Here is a 10,168-nt window from a genome sequence, read left to right as displayed (position 1 = left end):
GGCACCCTAGGCGGAGCACCCGCTCGAGGCACGTGTCTTGCACGTTTCCGCAACAACAATTGGCGGTATTTAAAAAAAAAAAACGCCTTTATCAAGGGGCTTTAGCAAAGAAACTGGGTTCAGTCGCCCGTCTGCATCCTACCGTCGTGCGATCGTGTACCACATATAATGCCCAATGCACGTTAAAGACCCCGAGCTAACAGTTGTACTGCACTTTTTATAACCTTCAACTAGTAACAATGTCGCCCTACGAAACTGCGCTCTAAGAAACTAACGACTAATTTTGAATGCGCCGTTACATTGCATTTTAATGTGTGTTCGCGATTTTCTTTTTCGTCTACATCTTTGATTATGCGGCTCTTACTTATGATGAAACAGACTTAACTTGTCGGACTTCTGGAAAAATATTATATAACTAAGAAAATGGCACCTGAACGCAAAAGACAAAACACACGCACACGCATGCACACGCACACGCATGCACACGCACACGCATGCACACGCACACGCACACAGACAAAGGCGCACACACACGCACACAGGCGCGCACACACACAACCACACACAGGCGCACCTAATAAAAATAATTGAAATAATAGAATTGATTATATTTGTGTCTTGAAAGGTTTGAGAGCGCTAAAAGCTACAAAAACTCGCTCGATGCTTTGGATGGTGCGCTTGTTCACTGGAAGTGTAGTACGGGGCAGTATGCTCGTACTTGTATGTTCCGCTTGGCTCGCAGGATAAAACCAAATTCTTTACTGGTAATGTATTTAGTAAAACAAATCTTACCTTCTGTATATGTGCAGTGCCCTCAGTTTTCGCGTGATTAAATGCTTGTTTATCCTTATTCTTTTCGTTTCCCACTGTGATTCGGTTCGTGCTCTCCTGTGTGCTACATGCACTGGAGACCAAGGCAATTCAGAAACATTTTATTTTGCAAACTGTAAAAAAAAAAAAAAAAAACGTATGCAACTTGCCATGTGTGCCACAATCATATACAAAATATTCTAAGCTTCACATCTGGCCACTTGCCTGAGTAAACAATGTTCTTTGTTAATAACAACTGCGATTGTATGAAATTACGTGGGAAAAACTCGTTTTTAGCACGCGACCGTTGGCATGCACATAATACTCATAATCGGCGCGGAGATGATTGGTAGCTGTCAGCAGGTGGAGATTTTTTATCAGCCCAGAGTTAGAATGTTTCCTTTTTTTTCTTGTAAGCAATCAGGAGACAACTTACACTAAATCTGAGGGTAATAACGTATTATGAGCATTCAAACATAATGGCCTGAGCAGTATATGTCTACATGCTTTAGCTTTTGATGCACCCTTAACTATTGATACTCTCACCGCTAGTGTAAAATGTAGAGCTGTTTCATTCTTAATGAGCGTACGGTGGGCGTGCTTACACTATATTTTATAAAACGTCAAACTCTACCCGTTTGCATCTTTTTCATTTTTGCACACCACTCTGGCCGTGTTCCAAAATTTACTCGATCTTGCTCCAGGATAAGGGTTTTGTACCTTGGCGTTCCAAAACCTACCTTAGTCTAGCTTTTTTCAATCTGTGTTGTCACGTGACACGACCCGCCGGAGTAACTCGGATCCATTTGAGTAAGATTTGGAACACAGCCTCTGTTTCACCTTATGTTGTGCCGCAGCGAAGGCTAGAAGCGCGAGCTCATAGCGTTGGCAGCTGCCCTTGGTGCACGGGAGCTTGTGCCGCCGAGATGTGCCCTAGAGCAAGAAGCTCGCGCTTGTAGCCTTTCCTGCGGTACGACACAAGGTGAAAGAGAGTATACTTGTGCGCATAAATCACCAAATTAAGACTGGTACAAAGTGTCGCAAAAAAATTTACATGCTTTTTTTTTTATCGCACAAAAAAACTACGCAACGCCTAACACTCATTATCCGGCCAAAGGTAGCACAAGGTTACAACCAGATGCCAAGGTTTCATCCCGAACGGACACCTTATCCAAAAGTTATAACTAATTTTCTGAAAATTTCAATGGGAAAATGGAGCCCATTTTTACCTGTTTTCGGTTTCTGGTGCGATAGAGTTCCATGTATTCGAAAACTCCGTCGGCCACCATTTTCCCATTGAACTTTTCAGAAAATCACTCATAACTTTTGAATACGGTGTCGGACCGAGCTGATACTTTGACATCTGGTTGTGACCCCTAGCACTACAGTGGGTGGAGAATGAGCGTTCAGCGATACCTAGTTTATTCTTGCGGTAAAAAAAAAAATCCTGTAATTTTGTTTTTGTTTTGTGACACCCTGTACATTGCTTAAACTATGTGCGAAAGCTATCCACAGACAGAATCTTTGCCTGGCCAGTCGTTGCATTTATCACTGAATTCGTATTAAAAATAATTTGTATCATTTATTGCTGGGAGTTAATTTTTAAAGTCGGCAATTTTATTATGACTCCCGCGCCAGTCCTACTTTGGATTTACCAAACTCAACATCTAAACCTGAGTGTATTTTTTTTGTGTTAGCCAATCTCGTGGTTTTGGTAAAAATAAACACCCAGCCACCTAAATAAGACACATGACCACCCCCAAAAAAACATTTATTTATTTTTAGGTAGTTAATTTTTCAAGCTAGAATTTTGAAAACCCAAGTCTATCACGCCATCACGTTTTCCTGGAAATCCACAAAGAGCCAAACACATGCACGACAAAAGGGCCGGCCCGTCATGTTGCCGCCCGCGGAGCCAAAAAAGCAACGCTCGGTCACGGGCTTGTAGAAGATTCGTGTTCATTATTGCACCAGACGTGACTTTCGCCCTGCCTTCTTGTTCTCGAAAGTGCCAGTTCATCTTCACCCCGAGCGCGCGACGCTCGAACCTTCTTTGCCGAACTTTCGAGATGGTGACGCACTGTAGAATGATAAGCAGCTGCCAGCGATCTTGCCGGGTCAGTCTCGCTCTCGCTCTCTGTTACGCTGCCGAATCGCCTCCAGCTTTTCTGCTGCCTTGACGCTTTCTTCACTTTTTAGGGGCGAAGCTCTTTAGGGGCTAGCCATCTACGTATGTCTGCCCGCCGTCGGGTCACGAGCACGTGAGCACGTGCTCCCGTGCTCGCGTAGGGCAAAAAAAAGCAAAAAACAACCGCATCTCCACGTGGTGAATGATGTTGATTGGGGCGAAGTTCTGGTGGTACTTGTCTGCTTAGACGGTGAGCCGCAGCATGCCGAGCCTTTCGTTCGTTTTCATCCATGTGAGAAAGAGAATGTGCGGTATGGAACGTGGTTATATACGCATTTGAGCATTTGACCGCGGCGTGACATGGATGAAAACAAACGAAAGGCTTGGCATGCTGCGGCTCAGAGTCTACGCAGACAAGCACCACCAGAGCTTCGCCCGAATCAACATCGTTGACCACGTGGAGATGCGGTCGTTTTTTTGTTTGGCACAAGTTCGCCGATTAAACCTTTATTTTTCAGTTCACTGTTCGTCCACTCGTCACCTTCATTTATGTTAATATAAATCTAACCACATTGAAATATGTGTAGCTGACCTCTGAAATCTCCGATGACGGCGCATAGGCAATTTCATACATTTTAACGCTTCGGTGGATTTGTTGTGCGTGTGTCTCGCCATTTGGCTCAGAACTATTTTCGCGTTTCGTTCTGCCAACATTTGCTGGAGACGTGAGCTCGGAGCGTAGGCAACTGGCCCCCTTGCACGAGAACTGGCGCAGCCGTGCGCGTTCCAAAGAAAGCTCGTGCGGAGAAAAACAAGCAAGGGACCAGGGATGACAAATTAAGGATATAGAAAAATATCCCACTGTATTGAAGCGCCACCACACACGATTTCTCACCTTGATGTACAGGCCTGGAAGGCGATCCCACCGCCATCTGTTGGTTCAGAATCACACTAACCAAGGGTGGGGTTGCACCTTAAGACAGCATTGAAGGGACTTCTGGCCGTGTTGTCGTCCTCCTCCTGGGTGGTGGTCGTCACTGTAGGCCGCATCAACGCCACATTCGTGCCATTTCACTCCTCGTGACATAGGGTTCGCTGCTCGGTTTACTGTCACGGGCAGTCTTTTCTCACACAACGAGCGCGAAAGGTCGTGGTCATCTTCTGCTTCCGAAAGAGCTTGACGTTCATAGAGGTCAATCAGGGCCCCAAAGTGGACCCGGGGTTGACTCCGTGGGGTGTCACTGATACGCGCGTGGGCTAGGCTGCTTTCGTGTGCTCACGGGAAGCAGTCTTGGGTAGTATTGCGGTACTGTAACTCGGTACATTAGTTTTAAGTAACTCCAATACTTTTTGAAAAAAAAAAAGTGGCGAAAAAGTATCTGCAAAGTTACAGATACTTTTCGCGAAAACGAATGACCCTATTTCGTGAACACTGCAGCGGGTTCGACCAGTGCGGAGGTCGGGCACACATGAGCGCATGACCACAGAGCGGTGTCTGTCTCAAGTCTTCGTTTTCTACTCGTACCCGCTATTGGCGGCCATTGTTTCGTTCGGTTCCCTTTCCCTATTCGGATACGAAGATACCGGATACAGTCTAGCGAACAAGCTGCCCGATCTCTTGAAGCTCGGGCGAAAATTGTGCCGGTAAAGTGCCGGCACACGCCTGAGAAGCGCCACTTGAACCGCTTGTACCTGCCAGCTTTTGACCACGTGAAAGCCCTTGCCGAAGTTATAGCAAAATGTTTTGCCGGGAAGTGACCACCCGAATTAGCCATTATTGATGATCCAAATAGCAGACTTTTCTTTGAATGCCTTAGGACAGTGGCTCTCAAATGTGAGTTCGCGAAAGCATTCTAGGGGTCCGCGAAGCCCTGCCTCAGCAGTCAAGCTCGAAGTTAAAAGTTGTATTTTTCTCAGATTGAGAAGAAACATTCCAGTGTTTGGGTGAGTTTTCTCGTGTGCATGCCAATGAGAGAAGTATACTTCACACTAGCCATTAGTTGTATTCATTCATTAAATCATTATTATAATTAACCCGTACGTTTGCCTTTCCCTTACCACGAACGGGGTCCCCCTTCGTCTCCGCCGATCCACAAGGGGTCCGCGAAACATCACTTGTTGAGAACCACTGCCTTAGCACAACTAGTTCCATATTTTGTCAACTTCGGTAGCTTTTCACACTTTCTTCTTAGGGCACAGCTCTCAGGGACCCGTTGGCGGGTTTCGCAGCGTCGGCGTAAGCGCGCTAAATTTAGCGGGAAAACTGACATCACGTGACATGAATTGCTGTTGAGGTCACGTGTCGTCAATTTTTCAGCTAAGTTTAGCGGGAAATGTGTGGGAGGAAGGGAGGGTATGGAGGAGGGGGGCAGGGTACGGAGGAGCGGAAGGTACGGAGGAGGAGGAGGAGGAGGGAAAAGGAGGAGGAGGAGTAGGGAGTGGAGGAGGAGAGAGGAAAAGACGTGGAAGCGGGAAAGGGAGAGAGTATGGTGGAGGAGGAGGGGCATACCCTGACCTCCGTATCCTCCCCTTTTCCATCTCAAAAGCTCTGCTTTATTTTCGCTTTATTGAGATTTGTAAACATCTTTAATTTTTAAACTCTGTTTTTCGCTTAGATGCCGCAATTACATGTTTGTGACCTGACATTTCGACTGCGAATTGAAAGGAAATGTGCAACCCGAAGAACTGCCTCGTCCGAATTGCCAGTTTTCGTGACTGAAACCAAAGGACCAAAATAGGACTTGGGCAGACGAATACGTGATCTGGTTAGCTATCTTCTACTTTCACTCGCTGGTTCAACGAATTCGGTCATTCAGAAAAAGAAACACGAAGGGCCCAGTTACTAAGTCGTCCATTTGTTGATTGAAGCGCAGTCTCCTTTCTTCCCCGTATAAAAGATTCGAAGTAAATAACCAATAGAAAGTGTTGGACGAACGCGCGTGCAAGATGGAATTTGTTTTAGGCATTTGATTAAAAAAAGTTACTACTGCTGAGGCCAGCACGTGCGGCGCGTGGAGCACAAATTCCTTCAATCTCCTTGATGCTTGGGTAATTTAGCAACAGGTCTATATTCGTTCAGATTGCGTGCCCAAACAATAGCAGCTTCGGATAATTGCTACAGCAGCTATCCGCCTCGAGACCCAGATTGAATTTAGGGGACGCGTGCTCCTGTTTACCCGTGCTTCTCTATGAGACACGTTGTGATTCCCTCTGGCCACAATACGGGAGGAGACAAAGCGTCCACACTATACTCCGTTTTAGCTTATGTTGTACCGCAACGAAGGCTAGAAGCGCGAGCTCATAGCGTTAATAGCAGCCCTTAGTGCACGAGAGCTTGTGCCGCCGAGACGTACCTTAAAGCAAGGAGCTCGCGCTTGTAGCCTTCCCTGCCATCCATCGTAAGGTGAAATAGAGTACAACGGCCCAGAGCACGGGCAAGAGTACAGAGCACGAGCTCTTAGCAGTTGATTCCGGTGCGCGAGTGCTGCATTGGCGGCTCCGTGGCTTCGGCCTCGCGTGCGTAGCATTCGTTTTGCTCCATGGAAGTGTAAAACAAAGCGTAGTTCTTCTTTTCACCACAAGAGTCGTGCCGATCGAATCTCGAGGTGAAGGGTCGTGGTGCGCACTTTTGGAAAGGATATATACTCCAAGGACTAAGGGGCCTGCCGCGAGTGTAGTTTCACGCGCTGCAGCGTTTGCAGCAGTAACTAATAGCAGAATCCTTCAATCTGCCGATACCAGAAAGTTTGGAACAAGTGGAACTTTGTACGTGCGCGCTAGTCGAAGCCTTATTCTGTTTATTTGATTTGAATCTTTCATATTAATAAGGCGAGCGCGTGCTGCGCGTGTGTTTAAGTTCTCTACCAGCATTTTCTCTAGTATTTGGGTAATTCGACAGAAGTCACTTATCTTATTTTGGGGCCGCCGTCGTAGCCTAAAATGACCTTCCAGGCCGGCCACTGCCAGAGACAATCCGAGAAAATTGCTCGAGTCCTCGTTGAAACGTAACCTTTCCTATAAGTAGCTCCACATTTCATTCCCCTAGCCCGCTCATGTGGTCCTAACATTTGAAGTGATCTCCATAAAACTATAAAAATAAAGACGTAAACTTGTTTTTCGAGCATAATACAGGTTATTTGAACTTTAAGTGGAAGGGGGCACGAAAAATAAACTGAAATGAAACCTACTACACATGAAAAAAAGTGCACGGCCACAGAAGTATATTAAAATGTATATCAGTAAACAGGCATAAAAATGTAATGCAGGAAAGCAAATGCAACCATCAAGCACTTGATCTGTTTACCAATTCAGCGCCATCTACCGGTACGGTTGCGAAGCTTCGTAGGCGGGCGTGGTGCGACGTGCTTCCGCCATGAGCATGTACGCTTGCGCCAGCGCTTGCTCAACGTACGCTACACCACAATTTTGCCCTCCGCGTTAGCACTACGACGTGGTTCCCTCTTGTTGCTGCGCAAAATATTTTTTTGTGAATGATGTTGTGCTACTATCACGCTCCACACTTCTCCGCGAAATTTACGGTGGCGAATAAAATGCAACGCTGTGGTTGCGTCGGGAGCATTGTGTTCGATGGTGGAATGAGGCATAGGATCTGACAGTTGCAAGCCTGGTGTGACGTCACATCAGGCATAGGCGCGCAGCCACTGATACTTGCAAAATCTGGCCTGAATTTTTGTATAATTATCCGTCACTGATTACACTAAATTAGGGTGTCGTTCATGAGAATAAAAATGGCCTATGTTAATCATTAGGCTCATGTCAGGTAACCATCACTAGATCTTAAGAACGTCCGGTTTTCACCGGACAATCCCTTTAAGCATGCGCAAGGGCGCTTGAAGGATTTAGAAAATAGACCATTGGTGCAGGTGTTTCAGCACGTTATATGTAGGGTGTGCATTTTCCGGTTTTAACCGAAAAACACCGATAAACATCCGTCGGTGACGAAAGTACAAAATCGGTTAAAACCGAAAAACACCGGTGGTTGGATATTTTCGCCCTGGTTAAAACCGAATCACACCGGTCGTTGCACGTTTCCGACGTAATGAAACCCTTTCCCCGTAGAGGTTCGTCAAACGTGTTATCTCGTGGATCCTGCTTGCACGTGGCGTCAGTCCGCCCTCCTTTCTCGGGGTCAAAAGCGTCTAGTTAACGCAGTGGAAGCTAAGCTCTCACTAGGGTGCCTACATGCTTCGGCCGCTCGAAGCGGAAACATGTAGGCACCCTAGCTCTCACACGCCTTTCCCCCATTGTGTCGCCCATGGCCCCTTTTTGTGGAAAAATTAACGCAGTGGAAGGTACGCTCTCACGTGCCCTTTCGCCATTGTGTCTGGCCAAGTAATGTGGTGCAAGCCACGTATTCAGAGGTTGCTGTGGTTCCTGGAAGACACTGCCAAAATCCGTGTCGTACTAGGGCTACCGACCTTTCAGAAATGAGATGCGTTCCTTGTTACCTGTTTAGTTTCCATGGGCTTTTGGGGAAACGGAAAAAGGGTTTTGTTGGCGGGGGAGTTTTTCGGCTGTATATAAAAGGACCGTTCTGTAAAAAAATTTGCAGACGTGTTTGAGAAGGCGCGTCTGTCCCGCGTTTGCGGGTTTTCTCAGGGTGACAGCGCTACAGATTTCATGGATTAATCATTGTTCTGGTTCCGCGTGCCAATTGTTAATCCGTGCATAAACGTGAAGCTGCCAGAGGGATTTGTGCCTTATGAAAGTATCTATCGGCTGGTCCTCCGAGACGAGGGCTAGCTGAGTGACCCAGAATCAGAGTTTCTTTGTTACCGCCAGTATGCTGTAACTAGCACCGTTGGTACAGTGTTATTTCGAAAACTGCATTTACCTGACTGGCCACTACTGTGCCAAGCCTCGCTGGACATTTTGGGATTTCCTGTGCCCAGCGCAAATGTGGAGCGTGCGTTTTCAAAATTGCGGGTTGTGAACCGCAAGGAACGTGCTGCCATGACGGATGCAAGCCTCTCGAAGTATGCTTGCATCGACTATAATAACCAAGTGTGAGAAATATGTGCTTCCTCGAGAACTGTATGAAATATGTGAATAAAATTGGAACTCTCTGTCTGTGATCAATCGCATTTTTTCCATCGATAATCACCGATTTAAGCCTCGTCGTGAGACGTTCCACCGAAATACACCGGTGTTTTGAAAATAAATAAACACCGAAAAACATCCGCCGATTTTTCTCACAAATAAACACCGGAAAGTACACACCCTAGTTATATGTCACGCTTAGTGTGCCTACGGAGATCCCATTTTTGGGGCCAAACCTCATCTCGGCGTCGTCATTCTTGGCTCCGACAAATATCGTAAAACGTCAAGCCTGTACCGCATGAGATAGTAAATGAGCAATCTCTACTCTTGAGACAATCGAGAAATAAGTAAAAGACACCAGGTTCTCATCCGATTAAACTTACGAGTGCACCGGCGAACCAAGATGCTCCCCTGCGACACCGAGCAAACTGGTGCAAACCCGTGGAGGTTTACACATGTTCACAAGTGTGAAGTGGTGAAACTTCACGCAAGCAGCACAACGGCCTTGAGCATTGGGCGTTGCACTCGACCCCCTTAGAACTCTCATACCATTCCTTCTAACCCAGGAAAGGCGCACATCTACCATGTGACTTTTTTTTTTCTTTTTCGCTATCAAACCTGACTGCCCACCTCCATTTTTTTTTGCAGTTATCTTTATTTTCACGTCGCTTACTTGGCATTTTAGGGTAGAAATGACTGGGTTCCTACACCTCCTTTGAGAAAGCAGATGCATGAAACTTGTCCATGAGGGAACCCTCTCTATTTAACAAAATCTGTTAAGCAGAACGTTAAGGAACGGTGGTATCACTGTTCTGTCATGCGTAAGGACAATATCCCAACTTGAGGCGGGGAGGACATCATAAAGTCGAGAAAGAAAGTACTTTTTTTGTTTTTGTTTCAAAGACAAAGCAACAAAACGAGCTAAATAGCAATAATGAGGCGTCTGTGAAATACCAAAAAATAAGGACTGGTAATGCATAAGAGGACAGAGCTCACAAGCATGATACTATACATCTCAGAGTGTCATTCAGTAACTCTCATCTACTCAAAAACGTTTGGAATTAAAAGAAGATGCATTACAACAGAATGAAAACAAAGTGAAGAGGACTTATCCTAACATCACATACACATAACGCTGCAAAGATAAACTTATGCCACTAGTTTGAGAAG

This window comes from Ixodes scapularis, unplaced genomic scaffold (assembly GCF_016920785.2).
Source record: "Ixodes scapularis isolate PalLabHiFi unplaced genomic scaffold, ASM1692078v2 PGA_scaffold13__105_contigs__length_92229423, whole genome shotgun sequence".
NCBI lineage: Eukaryota > Metazoa > Arthropoda > Arachnida > Ixodida > Ixodidae > Ixodes > Ixodes scapularis.
This window is presented reverse-complemented; position numbering follows the sequence as displayed.